Below are 12,001 nucleotides of genomic sequence, written 5' to 3'. Positions count from 1 at the left end.
ATATATATATATATATATATAAGCTGTAGAATAACAGAAATCTAATTTTCTTCTTCAAAATCAATCTTTTTCATAACAAAATATAGTAAGGAAAATATCAAGATTAGATAGAAAAATCCACACCTCTTGAGAGTTAGGGCACTACCTTGGTGCTTGACTCACCCAAAGCACCCCTTGAGCCCTCTTCCTCTCATATAAAATTGGCACACACAATTATTAATGCGATACTTACATGATACATGAATATAAGAATATATGCTTTGCTTCTTATGTTTATTCTTTAACCCTTCTAGCTCTTACTTTTATTCTATTGTATTTCATCCTATTTAGGGTTAGCTAAACCTCAACATAAACTCAAGAATTCCAATAATTCAACTATATTTCATCTTTATAATTTATCTCAAATTCAATCAATACAAATTCTAACTTATTTGCTGAAATATTTCAGACTGGTTTTATTAAGATTGATAGCAGTAACTTAATCCTTCAAATTCGAGTTTAAATTTATAATTTAATTTATCAAAACATCAAATCTAATAGTAATTATTCAAAGTTCAATGTAAATTTAGTTTAGAGATTAAAATCTTTATCTCAAGTGATTAAAATTCTGCTGAAATCAACATAGTCTTCTTTCTTTTTTCCACAATCAGCAATTTCAGCAATCCTTCCTCTTTCCAATCAAAATCCCTATTTCCAACTAAATTCTCCTTAACTTCTAGCTGAAAATACTACCTTCTCTAGCACCTTTCTCTCCCTATTCTTTCTGCTTTAATTAAAGAATTTAAATGGCTGCAAAGAGGGACATGTGGCTAGAGCTTGGAATATAAAATAAAGTAAGGAATAGCTTGCTAGGTGTCAACCTCATAGAAAGCTGGCAATTAATGAACTTGTTGAAGTGCTTCTAAAAGGAATTTCAACTCTTTTTTTATAATATGAAGCTACTAAATTATCCTCTTAAGAATTCTTTTTAAATCAGAGCTTTAGAACATTTGAGACCCACCCTGACTTGCTGTTTTTCTGCAGATGAGTCGACTCACCTAAAACATGAGTCGACTTACCACCACACTGCCATCAATATATATATATACATATATATATATATATATATATATATATATATATATATATATATATATATATATATATTTCAAGATATCAGCTCATTTGATTTTGAATAGTCATCCAACAATTCAACTTCAATATCATTATCATTAATTCAATCTCCTAATCAATTTCTTCCTCCAGTATCAAATGAATTTATACTTCATTAGTGCTAATTAATTGAAATTTAAATGCTCAAGTATATCATGAATAAAATGCTATGTCATATATATATGAATGAATACTAAATGTGAATGTAAGTTCCTCAAGCCACCACATTCTCGATTCAGGGTGTCACAATTCTTCCCTCTGAAAAGAATTTCATCTCAAAATTTTGTTACTTTTAGTTTGGAACAGATGTGGATATTTGCTTCTCATTTCATTTTTTCTTTCCCATGTAGCTTCTTCCATACTCTGGTTTTGCCATAAAACTTTAACTAATGGTATAACTCGAGAGCGCAACTATTTCTCTTCCTTAAGATCTGGACTGGTTCTTCTGGGTAAGATAAGTTTTCTTTTAATTCAACTAATCTAGACTACAGAACATGTGATGGATCTAAAATATACTTGCACAGTATGGAAATGAGAAACACATTGTGAATCTGAAAAAGTTCTGGGGGTAGTGCCAAATGAATGCCACTGACCCAATACATTCTATTATCTCATATGACTCGATATACCTTGGACTCAACTTCTCTCATTTTTCAAACCGTAATATACCTTTCTAAGGGGAGACTTTAAGGAATACTTTTTCGCTCACACTGAAAACTACATCTCTGTATTTTGAATCTGCATAGCTTTTCTACCTGTCTTGTACTGCCTTCAATCTTTTCCTGATTAATCTGATCTGATCAGCTGTAATCTGCACTATTTCTAGACTTAGGAGTTTTCTTTCTCTTTATTCATCCCAACACACTAGAGTTCTATATTTTTTGTCATATAAAGCTTCATATGGTGCCATACCTATGCTGGAGTGATAGTTGTTATTGTATGCAAACTCCATTAGTGACAAATGTTCATCCCAGCTATCTGAAAGCTCTATAACATATGCTCGTAGCATATCTTCCAAAGTTTGAATAGTCCTTTCTGATTGTCCATTAGTTTGTGGATGAAAAATAGTACTAAAATTCAATTTGAACTCAAAGCCTTTTGCAAACCCAGCCAAAACTGTGAAGTGAATCTAAGATCCCGATCAAACATAATTGAAATAAGAACTTCATGTCTGCAAATAACCTCATCAACATATAATTTTACCAACTTGTCCAAAGTGAAAGTCATCTTAATCGAGAGAAAGTGAGCTGACTTAGTTAATATATCAACAATCACCTATACTACATCATTATCTTTTCTTGTTTTTTAAAGATCCAAAATAAAGTCATGGTGATGTACTCCCACTTCCACTTAGGAAAAGGAAGTGGCTGCAATTTTCTAGCTAAGCCCTGATATTCTACTTTTATCTGTTGGCATATCAAACATCTGGATACATATTCAGCTATTTCTCTCTTCATACTATTTCATCAATAACTTTGCTTGATAGTTTGGTACATCTTGGTGCTTCCTGGATGCATGGTATAAGCTGAACAGTGAGCTTCCTCCATTATCTATTTTCTAAGATCTCCTACTTTTGAAATAAATACATGATTTTTGTACATCAAAATACCATCCTTTCCAACTATAAAATTTGCTCGAGACCCATTTTGAATGGCATCTATAATCTTCACTAACTAAGAATTTTGAGTTTGAGCTTTACATATCTCATCAACCAACGTAGGCCTAACTCAAAAATTAGCTAGTAGAGCTCTGGAATTCCCTACTAACAATGCGGCATTCAGCACCCTCAACTCTACTATCAATGGCAAATATACAGTCTTAATATGAGACAAAATAGCTATGGACTTTTGGCTCAATGCATCTGCCACTATGTTAGCTTTTTCGAGATGATACTTAATTATGCAGTCAAAGATCTTTGATAAGCTCTATCCACCTTCGCTGTCTAAGATTTAACTCCTTCTAGATTAGCACATATTTTAAACTCTTGTGATCTATGAATATCTGATACTTCTCTCCATATAGATAATGTCTCTATATCTTAAGAGTAAATACAACTGCAGCAAGCTCTAAATCATGAGTAGGATAATTTAATTCATGTGGTCTAAACTGTCGAGAAGCATAAGCAATTACCTTCCTATGCTACATCAACATACAATCTAAACCTTTGCATGAAGCATCACTATATATCATATAATCTCCACCACTAAAAGAAAAAGTAAGTAGTGGAGCGATGGTCAACTATTTCTTCAATTCATCAAAACTATTCTGACATTCATCAGTCCACTCAAACTTAACATTCTTTCTAAGTAATTTTGTCATTGGGGATGCTATAATTGAGAAATTTTCAATAAATCTTCGATAATAACCTGCCAAACTCAAAAAATTTCTCACCTTTGTCGAACTAGTGAGCAGTTCTCAATTCACAATGGCACCAATTTTCTGTGGATCAACCAATATACCTTCTGTCAAAATCACATGGCCAAGAAAAACTACTTTGTTCAGCCAAAATTTACTCTTGCTCAACTTAGCATATAACTATTTCTCTCGAAGTATCTGTAAAACAATCCTCAAGTGTTCTCTATGTTCAGCTTCATCTCTAGAATATATCAGTATATCATCTATAAAGACAACCACAAATCTATCCAAATACTGCGAAATATCCAATTCATCAAACCCATAAAAACTACTGGGGCATTTATCAAACCAAATGGCATTATCAGAAATTCATAGTGGCCATACCTGGTTCCAAAAGCTATCTTGAATACATCCTCTTCTTTAATCTTAAGCAGATGGTATCCTGATCTGAGATCTATTCTTGAAAATACTTTAGTCCCTTGGAGCTGATCAAATAGATCATCAATACGTGACAGCAGATAATTTTTTCGGATGGTTACCTTATTAAGCTGTCAATAATCAATACACAATCTCATGGTGCCATCCTTCTTCTTAACAAATAATACTGGAGCTCCCCATGGTAAAATACTCAACTTAATAAATCCCCTGTCCAACAACTCTTGCGACTATATTTTAAGTTCTCTTAATTCTACTGGAGCGATTCTATATGGTGCTCTAGATATTGGTCTGATATTTAGAATCAAATCAATGCCAAACTCAATCTCTCTATCTGATGGTAACCTTAGAAGTTCCTCTAAAAAGATATCTGAAAATTCACAAACTATTGGAATGTCTACTAGTTTCAGCTTGTCTGCTTCTATATTGACTACACATGCTAGATAAGCTTCACACCCTTTTCTGAGTAATTTACTAGCTATCAAGGCTGAAATCACACATGAGGAAAGTACCCGATGTTCACCCGAGAAACACACCTCTCTGTCTGAGATTTGAAAAATCACTTCCTTTCTGAAACAATCTATCTTTGCTTGAAGGGTAGATAACCAATCCATGCCCAAAATAGTATCAAAATCATGCATATGTAGAGGAATCAAATCTGCTACTAGCCCATATTCACCTACTCGAACCAAACAACCCCTGTATACTTGATCTGCAACAAATGGCTCTCCCACTGGCATAGATACCTCCAAACTATAGTCTAATTGACTCAAACTCTTATCGATATGCATGAAAAATGCAGGTGACAGATATGAATATACAGATCCAGGGTTAATCAATATATATGCATCATGGTCAAATATGGACAACGTACCTATCACCACATCAGGAGTAACCTGCCCCTCCTACCTAGTCATGGCAAATACTCTTGTTTCAGCTCTCGATCTACTTGGTATAGCCTTCTACCTACTAGTACTAGTCCCCATATTATTTTCTTGAAATCCCTATGGATCGTTTGGCCTTGGTGGAAGACTCTTAGCTTAAACATTCTTAGGACAATTCTTTCTTTGATGACCCATTTGACCACATTGGAAACATCCTTTAAATCCCTTTTTGCATTCCTCAGAATGGAACTTCCCACAAGTAGCACACTGAAGAACCTGACTTAGTGAAGTAGTAACTGGACTAGCACCCCTATTAGAGCTGCCCTGATTCTCCCTTCCTCTTGTCACCCTACTTCCTATTGGCTGTGGCACAAATCTTTGTTCTGTCATCTTCTATTCTAGACTAGTAAAAGCAAAAGATTCCACACCTGACTCCACTGATGCTCTAAAATTTTGATTGGGCTATCCAAAAATAATGACCTTCTTTGATGGCTGACTTCTCCCGACACCTACAGAGAAACTCTATGCAGTTTTTTTATCCCTTTCTTGTCTACGGCTATAGAATTCTTTCTCAATCTCTTTTGTCCGGATGGCTCCCATAATCAACTCTGCAAAGCTACCATAATTATGCATCTTTATTTTTGCCTTGATCTCAAAGCCCAACTCATCTTGAATCAGTCAGCATTTTTCCTTCTCATCTGCTATGAATGCTGGAGCAAAATGAGATAGTTCAGTAAACTTGGCTTCATAATCAACTACTATCATTTTTTTCTATGTCAAACTAAAGAATTCTCTTCTCTTTTGATCCTAATATACAGTTGAGTAATATTGCTAGTAAAATTTTCTTCTAAAATCATTTCAAAAAATAGCAAAATCCTGTGGCTGCCTGTTGACACAAGATCTCCACCAGTGTTGAGCTCGACCTTTCAATAGAAAGGTAGCAATACTTAATTTTTGCTCATCAGTACTCTTCATCAATGCAAATATCTTTTCTATCCTCTGAAACCAATTCTCTACCTGAATTGGATCTATAGTACCCTAAAATTCTATTGTCCCCAATTTTCTAGCCCTTTCAAAAATTTTTCTTTATCTGAACTTTGAGATTGAACTAGGAGTAGAGGTTACAGCAGCAGCAACAGACTTAGTAATTATACCTATCAATTCATGTAATCTAAGAATGGGTGCCTGTGTCTATGCTGGAAGTGCCGATACTAGTGTAATGGATGGAGAATCATGTATATGATCATGCAACTGTGAACCCCCTACTTCCACCCTCGGGGCAGAAGATGAGGTACAAGATGATGTCCTATAAGGTTGGCCATCCCTATCAACTTCTCTTGGTTTACCCCGACCTTGGCCTCTACCCCTACTTGGGGCTTATCCTTGGCCTCTCTCTCTCACTGGTGGTTGTTCTCCACCAAGTCTTGATCTTATTTATACCATCTTCCTACAAAATATAATTGAAATAATCAAATTTGCTGATCCTCAAAGATGATTTTAGTACCAACCAAACATTGAAATATAAAGATATACTATTATCTTTTAAATTTTTTGTGAAAATATTTTTGTAGATAGAAAATATCATTAAAATAGAACTAGAACTAATTGAAAACATCTTAAGCAAATGAGATATGAATTGAAGACAAATCCCATGCAAAAAGGTCACTTGAGAAAATTGAGTTGACTTTAGATGAATTAGAGTTGACTCCGACATATTTTGAAAGCTGGCACACATGACTGGCATGGTATTGAGTCGACTCAAAATCAAACCGAGTCGACTTTGCTACAAAAAATAGAAAATCAATTTTTGTAGACTGAGTCGAGTTGACTCAAAATATTTTTGAGTCGACTCAAAGAGGAAATGAGTTGACTCCAAAAAAAATTGAGCTGACTTGGTCTCAGAGGATAAAAAGAACAAAAAATCATATTTCTACTGACTGAAAATGGGTCGACTCATTAATCGACTGAGTCGACTCGAGGACTACTCATCTCCTTTTTAAATTAATTAGCTAGACAACATAATTTGTAATTAATTATGCTATGCATATACCCATGCAACCTACTACCTTTGCTCTAATACCAATAAATGTCACACCCCACTCCCTAAACCGAGTAAGGGTATAGTAGTTGAGCAAAGTTTCACTAGTACCTTATGTCGTGATTCATAAGCTACTAGTAAATCCTGTTCATCTACCATATCCTACTATAGTTCAAACCAAGCATAATTCTCAAGTCAACACAATATAACTCAAATAAAAAAAACAACTTTAAGCTTTTATTCATCATTTCATGGCTTTATACATATGACTTTAAAGTATAATACATTAACATTCTCTGATTTGAACAAACCCAAAATATATATTAGATCCCAAAATGCTCCTCTCACTAATTAACATGACAAAATGTGCCTCATACTAGCTGACAAGACTAGAAATGAGCTCCTCTCTCTCTAGCTGACATGACCAACCCCCTTCTAGTATGGATGCTGATGCTTTATCTTTATGCTTGGCTAAAATGCTCTGTGTATGCAATAAAAGAAGTGAGGGAGAATGAGACCTAAGTCTCAGTGAATGGATAATCCATCTAACAGTAGAAAAATAAAAAAATTTAAATTTTAATACTTAATATAGCATATAACTCACCATGCTGATATACTTTCAAAACTTTTACATGCTAAAACAAGAATAAAAATCATGTAACAAACTAATTTGTTGAGATAAAATATAGCTGGGCTAATGCTGACTACACTACAGGGTACCACTCCTATGGACAGTCGATATATAGTACTGATACTGCTGAGCCCCATTAGGCATACTGAATTTATGCTATTTTTCTGCTATTTATGGTACCGGCTATTTTTCTACTGTATATATCGCTGATGCTGCGACACACCCTATAGGTTGATCACTTCTATAGGTAGCCTTTTCGAAACAATGCTCAATAGATTTTTCAAATGCTAATAAGCTGATTCAAAAATATTTTCACACCAAAAATACTATGTTGTCCAAACCAAATATACATACACACACATATACTTGAACAGTATTTCAAACAAGAATCTTTTCCTATTTCTATGCTTGCATACATACATATATACATACATATATATATATATATATATATATATATATATATATATATATATATATATATATATATATATATATATATATAAGCTGTAGAATAACAGAAATCTAATTTTCTTCTTCAATCTTTTTTCATAGCAAAATATAGTGAGGAAAACATCAAGATTAGATAGAAAAACCCACTCAACCCTTGAGAGTTAGGGCACTATCTTGGTGCTTGACTCACCCAAAGCTTCCCTTGAGCCCTCTTCTTCTCCTATAAAATTGGCACACACAATGATTAATGTGATACTTATATGATACATGAATATAAAAATGTATGCTTTGCTTCTTATGCTTATTCTTTAACCCTTCTAACTCTTACTTTTATTCTATTCTATTTCATCCTGTTTAGGATTAGCTAAACCTCAACATAAACTCAAGAATTTCAATAATTCAACTATATTTCATCTTCATAATTTATCCCAAATTCAACCAATATAAATTCTAATCTATTTGCTAAAATATTTCAGACTGGTTTCATTAAGATTGATAGTAGTAACTTAATCCTTCAAATTCATGTTTAAATTCATAATTTAATTTACCAAAATACCAAATCTGATAGTAATTATTCAAAGTTTAATGTAAATTTAGTCCAGGGATTAAAATTTTTATCTTAAGTGATTAAAACCCTACTAAAATTAACACAGTCTTCTTTTTTTTTCTCACAATCAACAATTTCAGCAATCCTTCCTCTTTCCAATTAAAATCTTCATTTCCAACTAAATTCTTCTTAATTTCTAGCTGAAAATATTACCTTCTCCATCACCTTTCTCTCCCTATTCTTTCTACTTTAATTAAAGAATTAAAATGGCTGCAAAGAGGGACATGTGGCTAGAGCTTGGAATACAAAATAAAATATGGAATAGCTTGCTAGGTGTCAACCTCATCGAAAGCTAGTAATTAATAAACTTGTTGTGGTGCTTCTAAAAAGAATTTCAGCTCCTTTTTTTAATAATATGAAACTACTAAATTATCCCCTTAAGAATTCTTTTTAAATCAAAGCTTTAGAATATTTGGAACCCATCCTGATTTGCTGTTTTCCTGCAGATGAGTCGACTCACCTGAAACTTGAGTCGACTCGCCACCACACTGCCATCAATAAATATATATCTAGATATCTTTCAAAATATCAACTCATTTGATTTTGAATAGTCATCCAACAATTCAACTTCAATATCATTATTATTAATTCAATCTGCTAATCAATTTCTTCCTCCAGTATCAAACGAATTTATACTTCATTAGTGCTAATCAATTGAAATTTAAATGCTCAAGTATATCATGAATGAAATGCTATGTCATATGTATATGAATGAATGCTAAATGCAAATGTAAGTTTCTCAAGCCACCACATTCTCGATTCGAGGTGTCACACCAATGATTGTATGTTAATTTGGAAGGAGTCTGTTAATGCATTATCATGTGCCACATGTGGTACTTTCAGATGGATAGAAGATGAAAAGTTGTCAGATGTAGATGAGGCAACCTCAGCAAAAAAAGAATTAGAATACCAATTAAGGTTTTACATCACTTTCCTTTAAAACCAAGCCTTCAGAGGTTATTCATGTCATCGAAAATAGCTACATTTATGACATAGCATAAGGATGGTTATACACAAGATGAGATGTTAAGGCACCCTACCGACTCTTCAGTGTGGAATATATTTGACTATCTACACCCATCTTTTTTTCTCAGATCTCCGTAATGTCAGACTCGGTGTAGCAAATGATGGTTCTAATCCATTTCAAACAATAAGCATTGCTCATAGTACATGGCCAATTATTCTAATACCATACAACTTACCTCTATAGCTTTGCATGAAGTAACCTTTCTTTATACTATCATTGCTTATTGATGGACCATCTCAATTTGGAGATATCGAAGTGTATCTACAACCTCTTATAGAAGAACTAAAGGAATTGTGGGATTTTGGCATTTTTATATATGATGCTTCACGCAAATAAAATTTTTAAATGTGTGCAGCAGTATTATGGACTATTAGTAATTTTTCTAGATATGCTATCTTGCCTGATTGGAGCACTAAAGATCAGTATGCTTACCCATGTTGTTATAATTACACTCATTCACTCTATTTGTCAAATGGGCATAAATTTTGCTACATGGGTCATCATTGATTCTTGTCAATTGATCACAAGTTTTGATATTAGAAATATTCTTTTGATGATATTTTTGAATTTGGATCAGCACCTTCTCCACTAACTGGGGTTAAAGTACTAGAGCAATTACAAGATATGAGTTTTATATTAGAGAAGCACTCTTCTAGCATGAGTAGAAGTAAAAGAAAAAGGAATGATAATTAAAAGAAGGTCAGCATATTTTTCTCTTTACCCTATTGGGAGACAAATCTATTATGGCATAATTCAGATGTCATGTCATGCATGTTGAAAAAAATGTATGTGATAATATGCTCAATACATTAGTAAATATTGAGGAAAAAATAAAAGATAATGTTAAAGCCCATCTTGACTTGGAAAAAATATGTATATGTAGATCACTTCAGCTACAACAAATTAAAGGTTGTAAAAAATTCTATTTGCCTCCTGCATGCTATACTATGAATACAAAGGAGAAAAAAAAATTTTATAAAGTATTGAAGCAGATAAAGGTACCAAATAGTATGCATCTAATATATAAAAGTATATGCACCTTAAGGAGCTTAAAAAGATAATTAGATTTAAGAGCCACGATTGTCATATCATGATGCAGCAACTACTTCTATTAGCTCTACATGTATCATTGCCAAAAAATATTAGCTCAATCTTGATAGAGCTATGTGGATTCTTTAGAGAGTTGTGCTCTAAAGTTGTGCAAGATTTAGACTTTCAATGATTGGAGTCTCGGATTGCAGTTGTACTTTATAATATGGAAAGAATATTCCTCCTACTTTCTTTGATATTATGGTGTGTTTGCCTATACATCTAGCAAGGGAGGTCAAGATTACTGGACCAGTGTAGTATCAATGGATGTATCATATTAAAAGATTTGATATAATTTATCAAAATTTTTATTTTTATATTTACTAATGCTTATCTTGATTTATGCATATCTAAATTATGTAAACATATATGTCTAATGTACTTGTATAAACTTAAATCTTATGTGTATAGTAGAAGTCATCCGAAAGGTTCAATAGCAGAAGGATATATAGTAGATGAATCTACAACATTTTGCTCCAAATATCTACATGATACAGAGATCCAATTCAATCAACCAAGAAGGAACTATAATAATTATATTACTGAACTAGAAGAAGGATCACAATTTTTTTCCAATTCCATTTGTGCCTTAGAGAAGGCTGAACCATGCATACTTGATCAAATAATAAGAGTGCAAGGACATCGATATATTCTATTTAGCTATGATGCAATCAACCCATATTGGGAGTAAGATATTTTTATAAATGTAATATTATATTTCTTAAATTTTAAGAATCCTTCAAATCATTTTAGTATATTTTAACTATAAAAAGCATATTGCTTGCATTAAGATGCAGAACCCTTAATCCAAGATAAAATTATATAGAGCGTATACACAATAATTCATTCTATGAGTAGTTCATATTCCATGTAAGTGCAAGTTACATATTTAGGAAGGAATCACATGGTCAATTTTGATATATATTGACAACATCTACAATTCCAAATGTATTTTAATTGACATTCCGTATGATTTAATAGATTGAAAAATTGCTCAAGGGAAATAGTGAACATGTATCAGAAGAAGTTAAATGGCTAGCCTAAGGCCCAAATGAGGTGGCACAAAGATTTATAAGTTTTATAATCAATGGATTTAGATTGCATACCAAAGAATGTGATCGAGATAAAAAAACTCAAAATAGTGGGTGGTTATTACTATAAAGACATCAAGCTTTTTAAGCATTAGAGATAGAAATCCAATCATGGAAGATGTTACTTACTATGGTTTCTTGAATGATATAATTGAACTAGTTTATTATGGGTACTTTAAATTTATACTGTTCAAATGTGATTGGATAGATGTTACATCTCCCAAGAGAGGAATAAAAAA

This window comes from Elaeis guineensis, chromosome 1 (assembly GCF_000442705.2).
Source record: "Elaeis guineensis isolate ETL-2024a chromosome 1, EG11, whole genome shotgun sequence".
In the NCBI taxonomy this organism is placed as follows: Eukaryota; Viridiplantae; Streptophyta; class Magnoliopsida; order Arecales; family Arecaceae; genus Elaeis; species Elaeis guineensis.
The sequence above is the reverse complement of the archived record's forward strand: the minus strand, read 5'-3'. Positions refer to the sequence as shown.